General features: G+C 44.0%; 1 protein-coding gene across 1 annotated transcript in view; it reads right to left on the bottom strand.

Moving 5' to 3' along the window:
- The window catches only part of FBXO30 (F-box protein 30), a 30431-nt gene extending 21640 nt beyond the window's left edge, over positions 1 to 8791 (bottom strand). The window contains exon 1 of the mRNA XM_067542363.1: positions 8682 to 8791. The gene's annotated coding sequence lies outside the window, so the exon portion shown is untranslated. The remainder of the gene's footprint in view (positions 1 to 8681) is intronic.
- Positions 8792 to 14403: the final 5612 nt, after the last annotated feature.

A 14403-nucleotide genomic window follows, 5' to 3' on the forward strand; every position in this document is an offset into this window, starting at 1 on the left:
TGGCACTTGGGGATACATCCATGGTTGTTTGCACCACTTTCTCATCATTTTGTCCAGTTAGGATCTTGATTTTGTGGTAGATGTTGACTCCCGTCTAATGGGGGAGGAGTGGTGTGGTGAAAAAAAGCCCTCCTGTAGGTTGTCTTCCTCACCACTTAAGAATGGGTAGCAATGGGATATAGTGGAAGCTCTGGTGCCTTATGGTCTGGTGACATGTCAGTACCAAATAGCGGTAAGTGCAGCGTGGAAGGTGCAGTGCTGTCTTCCGCTTCACATCACCGCTGTTGTTGTTTCGGTACCGTCAGTGCTGGCATCGTTTGTCAGTTGGCCCGGTAGGTGGGGTTGCTGTTTTGTGTCTAGCTTTTCTCAGTGCCATCTCAGTCAGTACTGATGCTGGTGGTGCAGGAGGTGGAGGCATGGATGCCATGGTGGGTCTCGGTGCTGTTTTTGCCAGCATCAACTGTGTCGTGGAGGCAGAGTGGGATTTGCATCTCGGCTCTGTTGATTTCCATAGGGACTCAGCTGACATCCCGGTACAGATGGTGCCAGAGGTGCCCAGAGCACTGAAAGTGCTCACCTGGGAGGCGGTTGACACGGAGGGCCGTGACCTGGCCAGAGACCACTTCTTTTTGGATGCGTCTCTATCAGGTGAGGTCGGGACTCTTTTCCTCAATTTTGTGGAGGAATAAGCCTTGTCTTTCTCCTGTTTTTCACTGGAATCTGGTTCTGAGGCAGGTCTGTGGAATTTCTCCATCAAAATGAGCTTAAGGCAGAAATCTCTATCACACCTAGCTCTAGCCTTTAGGTTAGTGTAGTAATATACACTTTGATGAGATGTGTCCTTCCCCGAGGCACCTGATGCACAGAGTGGCCATCTGAGACCAGAATTGTGTATCTACAGGATCCACATCTCCTAAAACCTGGGAAGCCAGGCATTTTAGACTAGTGTTTACTTCTAACAAAGAAAACTATCTAGCGAATAAGGAAAGAAAGGGGGAAAATATATATTTTTACTAGAATTTATGACTTACTCTAAAGCTAACTTATTATGACTAAACTCTATATTTAAACTATCTATATAACTAATTAAATTGTGTTTCTTATTCTATCAGAGACAGCACTGTGGAGCTCTCTCAGGCCAGGGACGGCTGAGAAGGAAGTGAAGGGGATGGATTGTGCGCACAGCAGTTGAGGCACCAAAGTTACCACAAGCTGGTGTTCTTGTCTCCAAGACACCAGTTTTGTTTTATTTTAAAATGCAAGCCTTTCTCGGGCAGGATTCAGCCTTCTCTCCAACAACCTTAAGTAAATTTATTAATATACTGTCATTTTAAAATGAAAAATCAGGGTTTCCCTTAGAGCAGCGGTTCTCAACTGGTGGTAGATGTCCACCGGTGGTACTTCGAAGAAGGCTGGGTGGTACGCGAGCCGTACCGTGCCACCAAATCCGCTGCCGGAAGTGCCGGCCCCCCCTCCCCCGCAAAACCCTGCCGCCGAAAAGGGGCAAACGGCGGAAGGGTTTCGGCGGAGGGCATTGTTCCCCCCATGTAACCCGCCGCCACCGAAAGGCCCCCCCCACTGCCGCCGCGAAACCCTGCCGCCGCCGAAAGTCCCCCCCCTTCCCCTTTTTTTCCCCCGAGTAGTACTCAGGTCAGGTACAGTCAGGTCAAGTGGTACTTGACCGAACTGCACCTGACCAGAGTGGTACTCGGGGGAAAAAAAGGTTGAGAACCGCTGCCTTAGAGTATTTTTGTGACAGATCTGCCATGCATTCTTGATCTCTTGCCCCAGTCCCCAATCAACAGACCAAAACCTTGAGGCACCTTGGGCAATAGACAACAGGAGAACTACACCTGGAGCATGTATACTTAGTGCATGGCTCAGGCACAAAAGCACTCTACCTGTTGATATGGTGGCAGAGGGAAGCCAGCTAGAGAGTCAGTTTGCTTCATATGTAAAGCACTTCCAAACTTGAACTCAGTACAAATGCTTGATTTTTGCAGACTCTGCAAAAGATGAAATCAAAAGAGACAAGAGGCTTCATTTTAGACTGTCAGGATTACTGTCTAGTTGAACAGTCCTTTAAAAAGAGCTATATGCTTGCCCTATCTGAGCCTGCAAGTAGGTTTGTACGACTAACATTTTGCAAAACTTTGGGCAAATAGAAATATAATTAATTTTATTATTAATCTTAATAAGGATAGGGCAAACAGATTTTGCATCAAATATGGTTTTGCAACACTAGTGTAATGCCAGTTATCAGTCACACTAGACTGTCATTTCATAGATTTTAAGGCCAGAAGCAATCTATGTTTATCTAGTCTGACCTCCTGCATAACAACCACCATTGATTTCACATAGCGATTCCTGCATATAGTCCAAGAACTGGGATTTGAATAAAAACATATATTTTAATAAGACTTCAAATCATGAATACAAGATTCCAAGTTATGGAGAATTTACCACAACCTATGTTTATGGGTTCTAGTGGTTAATTACTCTTAAAAATTTGCATTATAATTCAGTTTGAATTTGTCTAGTTTCAATTTCCAGACACTGGACCTTGTTAAGCATTTATCTGCAGCATTAAAAAGCCTTTTAGTTCCCTGTCTTTGCCCTGAACATGCATGAAGCTATGCACTTCTAGTAACTCTTAGGGGATATGGAGCAAAGGGAAGTAAAAGCAAGGGGGGAAATGTATCCTTTAAGATGGTACCTTTCTAGGAGAAATTCTATCTTCAGAAAACTAAATTCAGAGGTTAAGAAGCAAGGATGACAGAGAAAGATCAAATAGTCTGACCTAGAAAAGCAATGAGATATAACCCCCCTTCTATAACTTTGACCATTATTCTCTTCCTCTCTTTTTCTTATTTGTCCAGTTTTAATTCCCAGACTTTGGATCTTGTTATGCCTTTGTCTACTGTATTCAAGAGCCTACTAGCATCAAAAATCTTCTCCCCATATACTCATGTAGCCATGGAGTGCTAGTAGCATGTAGAGGAAATGGAACACAGGAAAGATATCAGCAAAGAGGAAAAAAAAATGCACCCCCTCCAAATCACACCCCCTCATTTTTTTTTTTATTTTATTTTTTTTTTTAAGATCACCAGCACCACCAGGATATAGTTTGTCAAACATCTCTGAAATGTATACTAGAGAAAAGAAGGGGGGAGGGGGAAAAGAAGACAGTAGTAGGTCTAGCTAGTGTGTCATTAGTTATTTCTCTGCACTTGGATTTACAAGGAATTTCACTACCTTTCTCTATATGCATCTGAGTTTATACTTATAAAGTCAAGCTCTACATTAATGGCACTTTTAGCTGCACAAATAAAAAACAGTTACACCCTCTTCCATATATGAAATATATTATTTCTGCAGATGGTGTTCAGTTTAGTATTTGCATGGTGTGGCAATTTCACAGGAAAACCATCTAAGTTTGTGACCTTTGCCTAATTATAGAGGTCAGTCATATCTTGTTGAAACACTGTTGCGGGGTTTCTACACAGACATTCACAGGTGTCCATATTGTAATGAACAAGCATATTTAAATACTAACAGAGTATATGAAAGCCTGTACCTAGTGACCAAGCACTGAAATGCAGGTGCAATGCAGTGTGTGTGTAATTTTATATATATATATGCATGCATGTCTGGGGATCTGATCATTATTTTGTACTACTGTAGCACCTACAGGCCCCAACCAGGCCCCCATTTTGCTAGGCACTAAGGCAGTCTCTGCCCCCAAAAGAGTTTACAATCTAAATAAGCAAGACATACAACAGATAGGAGAATGATGTACCATACTTATGTGCAAACAGCAAGATGATCAGTCCCCTTAAGTTCATCCTATGTGTTAAAAGTTAAGAAAATAAACCTCCCGTCCACTTTCAGGCACTTAACTTCAGTATCATTAAACATGCTTAATTAAACAATTAAAAACATTCACACTCATTGCAGTCTAGTGTGTTTTTTCCAAGCTTTTTGAGTTTTACAGCTTCAGAAACCTTAGACTTGTTTACCAAATAACTAAGCAATACAAAGCAGGGAGGAAAAAGAATTAAATTATTTTCATGAAGCTTTAAAAAAAGCTGCTTTTGAGCTGGAAGTAACACAGATATCTAAGCCCCAAAAGTAACTTTCAGAATGTTATGTGGACATGTAAACAAGGGTTTAAAATTGAAGAGCTCTCTCAAATAGTTGCTAGAATGTAGCTAGGAATAGATTTAGCAACACAACAGTGAATGCCTAATGATAATTGCCCAATGGTCACATTTGTCAATACTCTCGCTGTTTTATAGTTATTTATATTAGTTCTTCAAGATTGTTCTGAGATTAATTTTAGATGACAATGAATCATCAGTTTCTCATCTGTATTTGTCAGTTAAAAACCAAAGTATTTTCCAGAAGCAGACATGAAATTAACATATATAATCCATAGACTCCAACTGAGCATGCCTGTCCAAACCCTCTCAAGAGCTGATGACAATAGTGACTCAGCTAAAAGTCTGAGTATTGCAATGCACTGTGGCTGTGGTAAAACAAAGCATACTTTAAAAAAAGACCTTATTTATTACTGAGCTGCCACTCAAAACTGTTATTCTTCTCCATACCACAGAAACATACCCACATTCTGGTGTGGGTACTATTGATTCAATAAGAGACATACTTCTAAGCCACTCAAATTCACCTCAACTGTAAGAATGATTGGCAAATGAACAACAATTTTAGCACCTCAGTTTTAAAATAAAATATTGCAACAGATATTAGCAGCTTGATGAGCAGCTTGATGAGCAACTTGAAAGCAAGGACTTTCGTTAAATTTTTTGTACTGACCATTACTTCTGTTAAGATTTTGTACTAAAAACCAATAAGCTTACTAATTAGAAACTGAGCCCACAATATACCTTATAGTTGCTTTTTAAACACCATTTGACAGGATTTCTTTATTTCACAGCTGGTACTTAGACCAATTGTTTTGTCTTTGGTGAACAAAAAATCTATTTTCTATATGATTATATTTCCTCCACTTATCAATAAATGTTTGTTGCATATTCTTATATACACGAGGTACTGAGAAACTTTTAACAAGAAAATATTCAGACATACCGTATGTTAGTCAGTCATGGGGACTTTCATAACAACAGTATATACATAAAAAATGTTAAAAACAGTTTTCAAAGTCAAGTTAGAAAATCCTAGAATTTAGGTTGCCCACACAACTTTAATTCTACCCACCTGTGTGTGCATTACGATACAGTCTTTGATTATACCATCACATACTATTTTCAAACAGGACCATTGCCTCATTCAGTGCAGAGAATTGACTACGCTCATAGATTAAGGCAGCTGTTCAATACTTTTTATCCTCTGTTAGTGGCTCCTGCATACCATCCAAAGCTTGCAATGACCATAAAACCATTGATTTCTGTACAGTCTTTTCTAGGGAGTGCATCTCCATAGTATCTGACTTAGTGCCTCACTAAGAAATGAATTTATCTCCACTGTGAGATAAGAGCATTATCCCCAAACAGGAAAATAAGACAGATTTGCCTAAGTCCATAGACTGATTTAGCAATTTAGACAGAATTAGAACTCCTAACGCTATACTCATACCTCCAGACCACATTCTATTACTGACAGAGGAACAAAGCATTCACTTCATTTGCAAGGTGAGCACTCAACACTTCTGCAGTGTTTCAAGTTGAGCACCCAGAACATATCAAACACATAAGAAACCAGAATTTTGGCAGGAGGCTTATGTGACTTGTGTAGCATCACATAGGAAGACTGCAACAGAGGCAGGGATAAAAATGTGTTATCCTGGGGCATTAACCTGCCTTGAACATGAGACCATCCTTTCTCTTCCTGCAGTCTCTTCCTTTCTTCTCTAAATACCTTTCCATTTCTGCAATAAAGGAGACAGAGATCATACAAAAAGCCTCACACAATCCTGATTCATTCCTCTACACTGAATAAGGCAATGGTCTAGTAGAAAAAATAGTATGCGATCATGTAATTAAAGACTATCATAATGCATACACACAAGAAGGCTGAATAAAATTGCACAGGCTGCCTAAATTCAGGCATTTTTCAACCTCCAGTTGTTTGACTTTGCAACCTAAATAATATTCTAAAAGTTTTGGGTATGTAATTTCTTGGGACCTTTTTTTTTTAAAAAGTAAAAACAAAATTATATGCAATTGTGTCAATCTCACAATTGTGCATTATCTCCAGAGTTTTAACCTTAAACCCTCAAAATTGCAACACAGATTGAACTACCAGACTAGTTGTATTTCCTAGCAACAACAAAAGGCTGTTACCCTGGTTGATGTAGGGGATTGTGCCATGTTCTGGGCCCAGAAAAAGAGAAGGGAATCCAGCCCAGCGCTCTCTTTACCCACTTTCTGGGGAGGTTGTCTGCTTGGGTTCCCAATGCAGCATGTGCGCTGCTTATTTGATATGCTACTAATATAAGCAACAGAAGGGAAATGTGAATTTGAAAAGTTTCAGACAAACCGGAATGGAATTTCATGGGACCAAAAAAACAAAACAAAACAAAAAAACTTCTCCAGCTCTATGGCTTTCTCTCTGCCAAAGTTCAAAGAGCTGCCTTAGACAACAGAGGTGTTACAGCTTCTCAAAAATAGACTGCATGATATCTTTTTACAGCAAAAAGTTCTAGACAAAACCACTACTCAGCTCCCCCTATATGTTAATTATTCTTTACTACTGCATATGAGTGTTCAGCTATATAATCCCCTTTTTATAAAGGAACAAGTTGCCTCCCCTTTTTAGGGTACGTCTACACCAGTCTACTTCCAGGGGGTACATCAACTCATCTAGATATTTGCTGAATTTTACAACAGGCTACATAAAAAGCACTAGCGAAGTCAGTACAAACTAAAATTTCATAGACAATGACTTTATACTGCTCTATAAACTGTATGCTGAAATGTAAGTACAATATTTTATTCCAGTTGATTTATTTTATAATTATATGCTAAAAATGAGGAATTTTTCAGTAGTATGCTATGACACTTTTGTATTTTTATGTCTGATTTTGTAAGGAAGTAGTTTTTAAGTGAGGTGAAACCTGGATTACGCAGGACAAATCAGACTCCTAAAAGGGGTACGGTAGTCTGGAAAGGTTGAGAACCACTGGTCTATTTCAACGACAGCAAATTAACCGCTGTCAGATTGATTTATCCAGATCGACTGAGCAGAAGTGAAGACCTGCTCAATCGATCCGGAAATCAATTTAATAAAACAACCGCCTCAAAAAGTGTAGTGCTGTGTCGACAGGAACACATTTCCTGTCGGCGCAGAACAGATGGTGCACTAAACAGAAGTTACGAAGTCGATGGGAATTATACAAGCTACTCTGCGTAGCTTGTGTAACTCCCGTCGACTGCCGTCGAATTTCACTGGCAGTGTAGCATGCTGTCTCCTCTGTGCTGCACCAATGGGAAATGCATACCTACTGACGCAGCGCTATGCTTTTCTGGAGATGGTTTTAATAGATCGACTTCTGGATCGATTGAGCAGATCTTCACTTCCGCTCAATTGATCCGGATAGATAGATCAGAGGGTGGCAAATTTGCCACTGTCAGTGTAGACATATCCTAAACAACTCGGGGACAGAGTCCTCTTTTAGACAGTCTGAAATGTCACTTAAAATACATACACAAAGAATCAGAGAAACCTTTCAGCAATGACTAGGAATTATTTGCTTCCCTTTTCTGCCCATAAAAGAGCAAGACTGCACTGTGGAGCAAGGGCTGACTTTTTGTATTTGGATCGCACCAAGCGAAACTGGGTCCTGACGCTGCTCTTCAGGTGCTTCAGTAATGCCTATGCCTATTAATATTAACAAAAACAATGGGGAGACTAGACAGAGGGGAAAGGCAGCCATATGGTGAACGTCCCCTCCACACAGCCACCATTGTTTGCTCCGCAAGAAATCTACCCACTTCCAGCCAGTGGCCCATAGAGGGAAAGAAAGGGGAGTGAGCCAGAGAGCAGGGGCGGAGCTGGTTCGCCAGCCAGCCACCCTAAATGGCATGTTACCACCACACATACACACAGCCCGTCCCAGCCGCAGAGACTGAGATCGATGCTAAAACCAAAACAGCCGGGGAAGGGGTGACACCATCCCCAACCCAGCAGAGCCCCGAGGGGCTGTCACTGCCGGGCGGGCCCGCCCGGGCCGGGCTAGGAGAGCCCCTCTGTGCAACGAGAGACACCCATCCGGGGCGGGGCGGGGCAGGGCAAGGCGGCGGGTAGCTGCCCAAGAAGCCAGGGCCCGGGTTAGCCCGTCCCCAGGATGGAGGGGGGCGGGGGGGGAGACAGGCCACCAGCACCGCCATTCCCGGGCTCCCCTGTGGGCCGGCGGAGCCGCTACGAGGCTGCGGTGCGGTGCTTCTCGCGGCTGCGGCCTCCCCGCCGACAGCAGCTGGCGGGGCAGGGGCAGGGGCAGGGCCAGGGGGTGTTTACGCGCGGCTGCCAGGCAGCAGCCGGCCCTGCGGGGACTTAGCGGACAGCGCTTCCCCCACTTCCCAGCAAGCAGGCGGCCGCTCCCGGCCCGGACCACGGACCCCACCCGCGGGCTGAGCTGGCGGCGCCGGCGGGGAAGAGGCCGACTGAGGAGAGAACCGCTCCCGCCCGGCCACTCACTCACTCACCCTACTCCGCGGCGCTGCGCTCCGCTCCAACCGCCAACCGCCGCGCGGGCACGCACCACGCGCGCGCGTGGGGATCGGGGCGGGGGGGGAGGGGAGGGGAGAAGCGAGCGAGTCCCCTCCGGATTCGATCCGGTTCCGGGATGGAGGGATGGCTGGAAGGAGGGGAGAGTGCGCGCGCCTACTCCCCACTAGGACTGGCGCTGCCGGCGGCGTCTTTCTCCCTCCCCGGGTTCCATGCAGTGGGGGCGGGGCGGCACTGACGCACGCCGGAAGGGGGTGGGGGGGGGAGGAACGAACTTCCCAGTGGCCGAGAAGGTGAGTGGCGGCGCGTGTGCGTCAAGTACCCGTATGTCACACCCCCTCCCTCGGGCTGCGGCTGCTCTGTCTGTACTAGGGAAGGGGGCATGGGAGGGAGCCGTTGCCGAGCCTACCACACGGGCTCTCTCGTGGGGGCAGCCCCTGAGTGAGGTGGGCGTTGGGGGGGGGCCTGGCGGCCGGGCACGCGCCGTGCGCGTGGTGGGACAGGCTGAGGCTCGACGTCACTCAGCGGGTGGCTCAGCCCCGGGTCGGACTGGAGCGGTCGGGCGCGCGCGGGCTTGTCGCCTCACGTGGGCGCGCGCTGCCCTGGGTGGTGCCGAGCGCGACGTGCCCCGCGTTCTTTCGAAGCCAGGTGCCCGCTGCGCCCTGTGAGGGGGGCAGAGTCGATCCCCGCCGGGCTGTGCGCGCGGAGGAGGCCTGGGCTGGGCTACTGCAGAGCGGTGACTTGCAGCGGGGCTGCTGCTGAGCCGCTGGAGAGGGCTTTGTCCGTGTTACCGCTGGGCACACGCTGCTCGGAGTGACGTTACCGTCCCCGGGAAAAGAGAACTTTTTTTTTTTTAAATGTATTGCGGTTTTAAATGTGTCCCAAAAACAAGAGGTGAAAAGGATGGAGTGAATTACATTCCGCCAGCACGAGAAAAGCCGGGGTGAGCAGAGTGGGCCTGTTGTGATCCACAGCACAAGGCATTCTGACCTCTTGCCGAGGTGAAGTGCCGTGAGTGAGAGGAGAGCTGTGGGTGCTCAGTATCTGCCGGGATTTAGCCCATAGCTAATAAGGGCACTGTGAGAAAAGCGGCTTGGATCCGTGAATTTTTATTCAGAACATAAGGGGTTCTTACTTTTTCTTGTTCTAGGAATACTCAGTGTACACACACACACACACACACACAGAGAAGATGTATGTATGTACGAATATAAACTGAAAAGAGGTTCTAATAATAGGAAGCATTGCCAGCTTTGCCTGTAATTAATATTTGTGAGTTTGCAACATTTACAAAAGGCCTTTATCCTGCATTCAGATCCCTCTGGAGAGATTTTTGTTCCTGCATAGATCTGATCTAATTATCAACTATAGGGGCTTTTTCTTCATGCCCCAGGTTGATCTTACCTGCCCCTCCCTCAGAGCAGAATTCACCCCTGCATTAATACAGCTCATACTCATTGAGCTATCTATCCTCTTTTACTCCTCCTGTCAACTAACATAATTCCCATGAGCATGGCTGCCATTTAGGGTAATCAGGCTGGGTGAATCACAGGGGTGGCATTCTTTGGTTGTTAAAGAAGAAGTGGTTCTTCATCAGCACAATAGGCAGTTGATTCCACTGCTTCATGGTTCAGAAGGCCTATGAGGGTTCTGTGAGTAAGCACCTATAAGTGTGGGAAGTGCGCATGTAAGCCTGTCTGTCTGAAGGACCCTCTCCCGGCCTAAGTGAGTAAGCAATTGTGAAGGCAATTTTCTGCTGGCTCAGGTCCAAAATGAATGAAACTTCATGTTGGTTACTTATAAAGGGAAAATGAGTATCTACATCTGGGCCAGTATTGTTCTGTATGTGGAATTTCTATTAAAATCAGTGGGAGGTTGGGGTGTGAATTATGCAAAATCCTAATTGAATCTCAGGCCAAATGTCATCCAGTTGTTTGTCTGAAATGAAAACTCTGATCAAGAGCCAAGCTGTTCAGTTGTATGTGCAAACTCTGAGAAAGTTCTGCAAATTAGTAATTGCATGTGAGGTAAAATGTTAGAAGTTTCCAAGTCTACAAATAGGTTCAAATTTGCCAAGAACCAGTCGTCTTATGTGCCAATTGTTCCCATAAATTTTAAAATATATAAGCTCTGTCTCAAGTTGCAAGTACATATAAATACACAAGTTCAGAATAGATTATCGCTTGCAAGAATTTGTGCATGGGAATTGTATGTACACCAAAATATTAAACATTTTGGTGAGTGCTGCAAATATGAAAATAGGTAAAATTCTTTCAACACACATTTGCAACAGAGTTACAAGCGTGCAAGCATTTCTATTCCTCAGTGTTTAAAAATCAAAAGTTTTGGTATTGAGTTCTGCCTGCAGATCTGCCCATGCAACTTCCACTGTTTGCATGCACAGATTTCAGAGTGAAATATGTATAAGCAACAGAGACCTCATAGCAAGTTCAAAATACACATCAAAAGCCAAATTTTCAAACACAAGCACACTGGAAGATTTCCTCCCTTCCCCTTCTCCCCCCCCTCCCCCCCCATTTTTTTTTTTCTTATTTTTAATCTCTCATAGTGACACCACACAATCGTTTCCAGGAAAGATCATCTGCTCCTATTAAAAATATCAAATAGTAAAACTGGGGTTCATTTTGTAATGTCATTGGATAGCAACAATGCTAAGGCCTCACAGCATTTGGCATACTGACATAAGTGGTTTGAGAAGCTCTCGTGTCCTGCTGGATTTCTCTTACTGTTGCCTCAATGCATTTTGGCCTTAAACATGAAAGACCTGTTTCCTTGTAGGAAGAATGGGTATTTTTAACCCCCTTCTACACTAGAACATTACCATTATGACTGAGTCAGGGTCCCTAGTTTTAACACAATTGTTCCCATATCCAGTTATAATAGTTAAAAGTTGTAATGTAGACAGGTGCCGACTGGGTTTCTGTAACATGGCCTGTCTAGTATTTTAACACTGTTACAGGGGATCTGGTTAGGTCTAGATTGCAAGTTTTAATCATGATGTAACTAGCTCCCCTGAGTCAGTCAAAAAGTGTCAAGTAGCAAGATACAAAGGATTAATGTTCATCTCAAAGAGTGCAGAAAATTAGTTTCTTCATATACTTCAAAAATAAAATATGCCATGAATTAAATGTTGTCTATTGAACTAGAAGAGTAGAACATTGATGACTTTGATGATCCTGCAAATTATACTTTTGAAACCATCATAGTCATTGAAACAGTGACAGTTTAAGTCTCCGTTCCATGACTTCCACCAGTGACTCAACATCAGCTTCAGTCAGAAACAGTACATTTATCTTTGAGACAATGGATAACTAACTGGTGATTATGCCATAAAAATAATTGGGATGGCCTTTTTGGGTGGAGTAGGAGGAGATGGACAATCCAGAGATTTTTTAGGTAAGGGAAAATGACAAGTCTGTGGAAAATTAAAATTCCCTAGAAAACATAGTTATAGGTTCTCATCATGCATTACTTTAAACTATACCTATCCATTATGGAAATAAACAGAACAACGTAGCCTCATTAATAATCTGTGGCCTTCAATTGAATCAGAAATGAAAATCATGTATAAAATAAACAATCTGAGATTGGCACTCTATTAGGCCTTGTTATCCTTGCTATGACTCAGATCAAATATTGTAAAATGGAGGAATCAGCTAATCATGATGCTACTTCTGAGTTATGAAAATGTGACAAAGTCAGCTGAGCTTGCATAGGAGGGTATGCTCTTCTTGACTGAATCAAAAGTTTTCCAAAGACTCCAGTTATAACTAAAAGTGCCATTAGCACTCCTCCAAGAATCAAGTTTTCAACTGGTGGAAGTTTTCCTTTATCTAGAAAACAAAAACAAAGAGGATTTACAGAGGGATTCCTTGTCATCAGATTCAACTGAAGATATTATTACTTGAGACAGAAGATGTTTTTCCAGTGTTAAAAGCCTAAGAATTCATTAGGATCCAATTCTGAACCCAGTTTACGGAGCTCTGTAGAACACTCAAGTTCCAAAAGGCAGCAAAAGGCATGTGCACTAGACTCACTTATGTTGGAGAAGATTAGTTTAATGTGTAATGGCAGGAAAACAGAAACCACACCTAAAACTCAGATTCAGGCAGCTGACCTGCTGGAGGTGGAATGTGAATTCATGTAAATGATCTCCCCTTCTACACTGCATATCCTCAACCTTCATTGTCCCTTCTACTTGCAGGTGGCATATGGAAGCAGCAAGGTTGGTGTAGGGTGTGTTAAGTGGAGGTGAGGCAAGGAACAGGTTTCCGGTCTTGTTTTTAAATAAAACAACAAAAAGTCTGTCCTGCAAGGTGTGGGTATCCTCCTTTTCCCTTTACTGAGTGTTATAGTGGGAAGGTGATTATCTTGATCCCAGTAGGTCCTCTGTATTACTGTATCAGACCCATGAGCTGTTGGAGGTCTTCAGACCACTGGCCCTTTCAGAATTTTTCCCCTGCTGTCTGTCACCTGGGAAAGAATTGATCTCTTTGCTGAGAGCTTGGGGAGACAATCAAAATGGTTAATGCATTCTCTAATATAATCCCATGTGTGGCAAAAGGACTGGGCAGAGTCTTAGAGCTGGGTTCTCCTTTCAGTTACACAACTTCTACAATTGTATAACTATAATAATTATAATGACTTCAATGGAGATACTACTGATTTACAGTAGTGTCAGAAGTATCGGGCCCTCAGGCTCCACCACTGTGAGGAGCTGGGTGGATGACTGAACTGGACATGGCTATTTCCAGGGGGCCTCCCCAGCTCAGGATAAGAAAGCTCAGCTTCTAAGGGTATGTCTACACAGAAACAAACAAACCATGGCAATAAGTGTCAGAGCCCAGATGCAGACTTGGGCTCATGAAAAATCATGGAGCAGGTCCTCAAGGGATCCATTTTAAGGCACTTGGAAGAGAGGAAGGTGATCAGGAACAGTCAACATGGATTCACCAAGGGAAAGTCATGCCTGACCAACCTGATTGCTTCTACGAAGAGGTGACTGGCTCTGTGGATGTGGGGAAAGCGGTGGACGTGATATACCTTGACTTTAGCAAAGCTTTTGATACGGTCTCTCACGGTATTCTTATCAGCAAGTTAAAGAAGTATGGGTTGGATGAATGGACTATAAAATGGATAGAGAACGGGCTAGAGCATAGGGCTCAACGAATAGTGATCAATGGCTCCATGTCTAGCTGGCAACCAGTCACAAGCGGAGTGCCCCAGGGGTCGGTCCTGGGGCCGGTTTTGTTCGACATCTTTATCAATGATCTGGAGGATGGGGTAGATTGCACCCTCAGCAAATTTGCAGATGACACTAAGCTGGGGGGAGTGGTAGATACCCTGGAAGATAGGGATAGGATACAGAAGGACCTAAACAAACTGGAGGATTGGGCCAAAAGAAATCTGATGAGGTTCAACAATGACAAGTGCAGAGTCCTGCACTTAGGACGGAAGAATCCCATGCACAGCTACAGACTGGGGACCGACGAGCTAGGCAGCAGTTCTGCAGAAAAGGACCTGGGGTTAACAGTGGATAAGAAGCTGGATATGAGTCAGCAGTGTGCCCTGGTTGTCAAGAAGGCTAATAGCATATTGGGCTGCATTAGGAGGAGCATTGCCAGCAGGTCGTGGGAAGTGATTATTCCCCTCTATTCAGCACTGATAAGGCCGCATTTA

The sequence above is a fragment of the Emydura macquarii genome, unplaced genomic scaffold (assembly GCF_026122565.2).
Source record: "Emydura macquarii macquarii isolate MOO-44397 ecotype Brisbane River unplaced genomic scaffold, CSIRO-AGI_Emac_v2 contig_705, whole genome shotgun sequence".
NCBI classification, from domain to species: domain Eukaryota; kingdom Metazoa; phylum Chordata; order Testudines; family Chelidae; genus Emydura; species Emydura macquarii.